Source organism: Symphalangus syndactylus, chromosome 11 (genome assembly GCF_028878055.3).
Source record: "Symphalangus syndactylus isolate Jambi chromosome 11, NHGRI_mSymSyn1-v2.1_pri, whole genome shotgun sequence".
Lineage (NCBI taxonomy): Eukaryota > Metazoa > Chordata > Mammalia > Primates > Hylobatidae > Symphalangus > Symphalangus syndactylus.
The window spans coordinates 22,842,172-22,849,033 of record NC_072433.2 but is presented as its reverse complement, the minus strand read 5'-3'; the positions used below and the strand labels follow the sequence as shown (position 1 = coordinate 22,849,033).

The window sequence follows — 6,862 nt, the reverse complement described above, 5'->3', positions numbered from 1 at the left end:
GATACCTCTCTCTCTTTTAATCACCTCATTGCAGAAATGGCATTGAAATTTGAAATCTCATTTTCTCCATTTGTACAAATTGAACATAAATCACTATGAGTGAGGGGAGGTGGCAGGCAGCTTCACTCTTTGCGGGATTGCATTACTAATTAGTGTTGGGCTAAAGCCCTACGCAGCCTGGAGAGGCTTCTCGAGACCTCTGGCCAAATGCAAGATGCTTTGGAGAGTCTGGATGTGTGCAGGGAGGGGCCGGGCCCCTCTAGCGGGGAGTGGGTGAGGCGGTGGTCAGCCCTGCGAAAGAAGGGATGTGAAGGGCAGATCCTCACACATGATGCCATTTTCTGGGCTGGGACAGCAGATCTCCACCAATTCTCTTAGATTTCAGTGGGAGCAGATTGGATAGGACCTCACTGTTCCTAGGAAGGGGAAAGGTAGATGTTGGCTTGCAAAATTTGCCTTTCATCCGTGGCTGCAGGAGTAGGGACCGGGCTGCCAAAGGATGAACAGCCTAGCTTAACACAGGCACTGCTATATCAGCTCCCAAGGCCACCTCCTGTATCTCAGCACCAATCTCCACTCCCTTCCCTCTGCCCTTCCATTTCCTTCATTTTTCCACTCGTATACACTTGCACTGAGTGGCTGTCACAGCTCTAAGCTGAGTGATAGATATTATTTACAAAGGATATTCAGAGATGTCAAAGGGCCTCTGATATGTACCGACTTCAGTTCCATTTTCTCAAGTTGCTCAAATGTTACTTACACTGGACTTGATTTATTGGCTATGGGGTCATCATGACAACAGGGCTCAAGACCTTTCTCACCCTCCCTGGGCTGACATAACCCATGACTGTGCATTTCTGGGCTGGGCAGATATGGTAGAGTATACCGTATTTTAAACAAAAGAGTGAGGAACTTGACATCTAAAACGTGGTAGGTAAGCTGGGCACATTGACTCATGCCTGTAATCCCAGGACTTTGAGAGGCAGAGGTGGGAGGATCGCTTGAGGCCAAGAGTTTGAGACCGGCTTGGGCAACATAGTGAGACCCTATCTCTACAAAAAAACAAAACAAAACAAAACAAAAAACAAAACAACAAAAAAAACACCACACACATTAACCCGGCATGGTGGCATGCACGTGTGGTCCCAGCTACTCTGGAAGTTGGGGTGCGGGGATCGCCTGAGACCAAGAGTTTGAGGCTGCAGTAAGCCGTGATCATAGCACTGCACTCCACCTGAGCAATAGAGTGAGACCCTCTTTAATTATTTAATTAATTAAAAAGTAATACTAAAATTTGGTAAGGGGAGAGGACAGGAAAGCAATGTGTCAACTTGGCTGGCAGAACTTCTGGATTTAGGACTTTGTTCTTTTTTTTTTTTTTTTCTTCAGATGGAGTCTCACTCTGTCGCCCAGGCTGGAGTGCAGTGATGCAATCTTAGCTCACTGCAGCCTCCACCTCCTGGATTCAAGTGATTCTCCTGCCTCAGCCTTCCAAGTAGCTGGGATTACAGGTGCGCACCACCGTGCCTAGCTAATTTTTGTATTTTTAATAGAGTCAGGGTTTCTCCATGTTCGCCAGGCTGGTCTCAAACCTGACCTCAAGTGATCCACCTGCCTCAGCCCCCCAAAGTTCTTGGATTACAGGTGTGAGCCACCACACCCGGCCCGGGATTTAGGACTTTGTTCTTAAAGATTTGGGAAGACCTAGCACAGGGAAGAGTTGCCGAGACCGAGTCCTTGACGTGTCTTTGCAGTGGCCACTTACCCTTTCCCTTGAAGTAAATAACGTTCTGTTGGGTGATTAATGGAGGATGTTTAGTTCATTAAACTTGATACCCTGAAGGCAGGATGAACTGGTAAAATATTTATATATTTATATGTGAGGCTGCTCCCATAAGGGCCAATGTGTGTAGATGAGCGAGAAATGGAAAAAGCTAGTGTCTGTCAATGTGGGCCTCAGCAACAGCTACTGACACTCGCATCTCCCCATGAAGCTTAGCGGTCCCTGTAAGATTGGAGGAAGATGCCTCTTCACTCCAGCCAGAGTGGTCATTTAGAAGGCCACCATGCATCCTGCTGTGGGGAAACAGGACGGCCAGGCAATTGCAAAGCCAACAGCACTGCAAACATTCCAGGCACATTCTGCCCTCTGCTGCCTGTCACTCCATCCCCACACCTGGGGAGAAAGGCAGAGTGACTCCCAGAGCTTACCACCCAGGGAACTTTCCATCCTTTGCCTCATCCTTAGCAGTGGGAGGAGGAGTTAAAAATAGGGGAGGTGAGGGGGAAAACTGGAAACAAGGTTCATTACCTAAGGTTCCTCTCATCCATTTCAATAGATGAAAGCAAAGAAAATAAAGCAAAACCCATCCAAACAGTAAGCAGGTGGTGCCCGCTAATAGAGAAGAAATAAAAACCCTTTAGAAATCGGAGCCGACTACCAAACACACTGACAAAGTGGAATGAAAGTTCTGAACAATCAGTTCAAAGAAAAGGGTGTTTGAAATAAACCCTTAAAAACATTTCAAATGCTGAAGGAAAAAAAAAAATAGCTGCTTTAGATATCTGAAGCCAGGATGATTTAATCTGGAGAAGGGGACTTTTTGGATATTACTGGAGGAAAAAAGAAAAAAAATAAAAGAAAGAATGAGATTGAGAGAATGAACCGAGGAGTCCTTGAAAGTAGTGAGGTTCAGAGAACAAAACCCGCATCAGGTCCCCATGACTGCCAATCACAGCAGGTTCATCACCAACTCCTCGGTTGACCCGGGGCTTTTAACCTCCCCATGCCTCCATTTGCCCAGCCATAAACGGGGGTTACTAATAGGCATGTCCTCCCACCCTCAAGGTCCCCAAGGAGGTTTAATAGGATAATGGACCTGATCCTATTGATGGAGAATGTGTAACTGCCACATTGTGACCCCTACCTTTAGAGGCCAATCAGGTGTCCTTCTCCCAGAGCCTTTCCAGGACCCTCCCCTATTTGGTGAGTTTCAACATTCATTCAATCATTTGCCATTACGTATGCCTGCTATGTCACCATATAGGAGGCATGGTGGTACAGGATGACAGAATGAGGAAGACAGAACACACGGTGCCCTCCCTCAGGCTGATCACAGGTTGAAGGAGGCAGGCGTGTTAACAGGGTGCAGGGGCGTGCCTGGGATGTGTCAGGAATGCAGCCCAGAGAGGCTTCCAGGAGGAGGTGATGACTAAGTTTGTTTCTGGCAGAAGGGCAGAAGTAGCTGGATGTCAAGGCTGAGAAAGGTATCTCCAGCCAAGGTAACAGCATGGATGAAGGATGAGTGGAATGAGTTTTGTGACTTGTATGGCAGGGATTTGGGGTGCAAGGACAGAGTGGAGGCAGAAGAGCCTGGAATGGGAAGCAAGAACTTCAGCAATGTGTAATTGTGTAGGTCAAGAATTGCAATCAGCTGCCGGGCCTGGAGGTTGGTAATGAATAAATATGGCAGCTCCCCAGTCACTAGCAATTCTTATTTTTCTGAACATCTCTCTTGAACAGGTGGCTTCCATCTTCAAGCTTATGTCATTGGTCAGGAATGGAGGGTGGATAGGGCAGAACCACTCTGCAGGCTCTAGCACAGTCTTTTACAACAAGGGAGGGGTGAGTCTGGTTTTGTTTTGTTTTGCTTTTGAGATGGAGTCTTGCTCTCTTGCCCAGGCTGGAGTGCAGTGGCATGATCTCGGCTCACTGCAACCTCTGCCTCCCGGGTTCAAGCAATTCCCCTGCCTCAGCCTCCCGAGTAGCTGGGATTACAGGCGTGCACCACCGTGCCTGGCTAATTTTTTGTATTTTTGGTTGAGACAGGGTTTCACCATGCTGGCCAGGCTGGTCTCGAACTCCTGACCTCGAGATCCTCCTGCCTGGGCCTCCCAAAGTGCTGGGATTACAGGCTGGAGCCACCGAGCCCAGCTTGAGTCTGGGTTTTATCTGGGGAGTGGTCTGTGACCTTAATCATGATGGGATTTGCAATCATCCTGTACCACACCCTATCAGATGTTTGCACCTCAATTTTCTGTTTATGCAAGAGCTAGAAGTCCAAAGGGATGGGCACATAGGAAAACACTTTGAAGAGAAAAGGATAAGAAAGTTTGGACATTTGCTTAAGTGAAAACAAAACCCATGACTCTTAATATATAGGGTACCAACAGGTCCCAGTTTGTCCAGGGGAGTCCTGGCATATACCTATTATCTCTTCATCTTGTCCACTTTGGATGTGTCACAGATTATACCTTTATTATTTTTAACAAAGTGCTGTTATTTCTTATTGCATTAAAATAAACTAGGAGGGAAGGAGCCTGGATAGCTCAGTTGGTAGAGCATCAGACTTTTAATCTGAGGGTCCAGGGTTCAAGTCCCTGTTCAGGCATGTCATATGGCTTTTAGTACCTAATTCTGACTTTTTTTTTTTTTTTTTTGAGATGGAGTCTTGCTCTGTCCCCAGGCTGGAGTGCAGTGGTGCAATCTCGGCTCACTGCAACCTCCTCCTCCTAGATTCAAGCCATTCTCCTGCCTCAGCCTCCCGGGTAGCTGGGACCGCAGGACCACCACGCCCAGCTAGTTTTTGTATTTTTAGTAGAGACGGGGTTTCACCATGTTGGCCAGGATTGTCTCAATCTCTTGACCTTGTGATCTGCCCGCCTCAGCCTCCCAAAGTGCTGGGATTACAGGCATGAGTTACTGCACCCAGCCTCTGACTCAATTTTTTAAAAAGAAAACAAAAACAACAACAAAATAAGCCAGGAGGGGTAGGTAGAGAGAGCTGCCTTTTGTTCCACCAGCTCCTGCCAAGGTCTTATATAGCTGTGTGTGAGATGCTAGTTCAGAGTTCTCCTTTGAACTTGTGGTCAGGTTTGAAAGACTACCAGTGATACCCAAGCCCTTTTGTTACTCTGTTCCAGACACAAGGTAACTGACACCCCATTCTCAAGGGATGTGAAGTGCACCCAGATATAAGCACGTGGGATCAGCCAGGTTCTCCAGGTGAGAAGTGACTGCTGCTGCCCTACTGGCTACCTGTGCAGAGTGCTGGGGCCCATGGCGTGCAGCCTGCCACCATGATGCCTGTTGGCAGGGTCCGTGGAAACTGTGGAAACCAGAGGGTAGGTGTGCAGGCAAATATTGGTCCCTGCAGGACACAGAGGCTGAGCAGCCCCACCATAGAACATAGAATAGTCTGAATGCTCTTACAATACCAGTTTTGCATTTATTATATAATCGACATTTGCAACTATTGATTTTATTATTTGGTAACATTTTTATTTTGAAGTAATCCCTTTTGGCAGCCATGAGCTCCAAAAACCACATGTACGTGTTTAATGAAAAATTGGGTACTGAATTTCCTTACTCACGAAAGCCAATGTACATATAACTTGCACAAAAATGTTTATCAATATTTACCATTTATTTTGGCAGATGACCACATAGAAAACAAGATTTGCTAACAGAATAACAGCATTTAATTTTAAAAATCAGTAGTTATTTTAAGAAGACTTTCCTATAGACGAATTCACACGTGAATCTGTAGCAGGTGGGCTTACAGATTCTTCTGCAAAGCATGATTTTTCATTGTTATGAAATGGCTGTTTCTTTGCTAAATTTCTAAAATTATTTTCTTCCAAGTTTTTGTTATGCATGTGCAAAACATGTAGTGCCTGCACTTAATGTATTGGTATTTGAGACAGAAGAAAAATTGCAAGCAGTTCAAAGGCAATCTGTTTTATCAGTGCTATTAGAGGCTTCACAAAGAAAATGCATAAGTTTTAATAAGTGGTTCAAATTTTCACTTCCAATTTGGGAAATCAAATTATTAAAATTTCTGAAAGTTCATTCTAAAGAAGGTGAAACATCTGATCTTATTGTTAATACTAGAAATACTCCATTTTTAATGAACTTGTTAGTTTAACATTGAAAATGAAGTTACTAAATTTTGTGATGATAACACCCGCTCAAAATTTGGTGAAGCACAAATTCATGGTAAAAAGCAAAGTCAATATAAAATTAAGAAACTTATGAGACAGAAATAGGTTTGGAATTTGTTTTGATGTTCGTATAATTCACAGTTTCCTCCTACTCGCTGCAAGGTTAAATCAATTAAAAATTGTAGTGGTTTCAATTTACAAATATTTGTGTATACTCCATTACAGCAATCAAACCACAATATTCTTGTGATGAAGTTGTTGTTGAATATTAAAAAATACTTTAGTGTGGCAGTATGGACTTTTTATCTTTTTGCTGCTTGCCATCAATGGAGTTTTTCAAGAGTTTGCACCTTTGAAGAGTTTCTTTGTAAATCAACCTACATGTTCTGCAGTGGTTTTGAACTTCTTTTGTAAATAAATCTGTAAATTGTGGTTATATTTTATTCAACACCAGTTGGATATATTTAATCAAAATCTCAAAAGAATAGAGTGCTCAAAAAAACTTTATGTTAAAATATTTAGCTAGTTGCAGTTGTTGAAAATGAAGCTTGCAAACAGGAAGACGATGAAAGTTATCCCTGTAACAGAAAGAAAAGAACCAAACAAATTAAAAGTTGAGAGCTCAAAAATTATGCAAGATTTCCTGTTCAAAATTACGATTCCTTTTTGGAATACCTTAACCTATGGGAAGAATCTTTTGATACTTCTGTTTTTATTTGGATACATTTATATTTTTACTCAATGGAATGAAATTGAAAGACCTATGATTTGGAATCATAAGTTGACACAACTTATCTGAAGAGTTTTTCCCTTTAAAAATACCTGCCAAAATGCTTGGGAGGTAAAAAGACAGTATATAAGAAAATATTTGGGCTAAAGTATTTATATATTTTAATCTGAAAAAATAAAAAATTGGAAT

General features: G+C 43.3%; 1 non-coding gene across 1 annotated transcript; it reads left to right on the top strand.

Annotated features, from left to right (window-relative positions):
* Positions 1 to 4,318: 4,318 nt before the first annotated feature.
* On the top strand, positions 4,319 to 4,391 carry TRNAK-UUU (transfer RNA lysine (anticodon UUU)). Its single transcript has one exon. It is a non-coding gene; the product is annotated as a tRNA-Lys (tRNA).
* Positions 4,392 to 6,862: the final 2,471 nt, after the last annotated feature.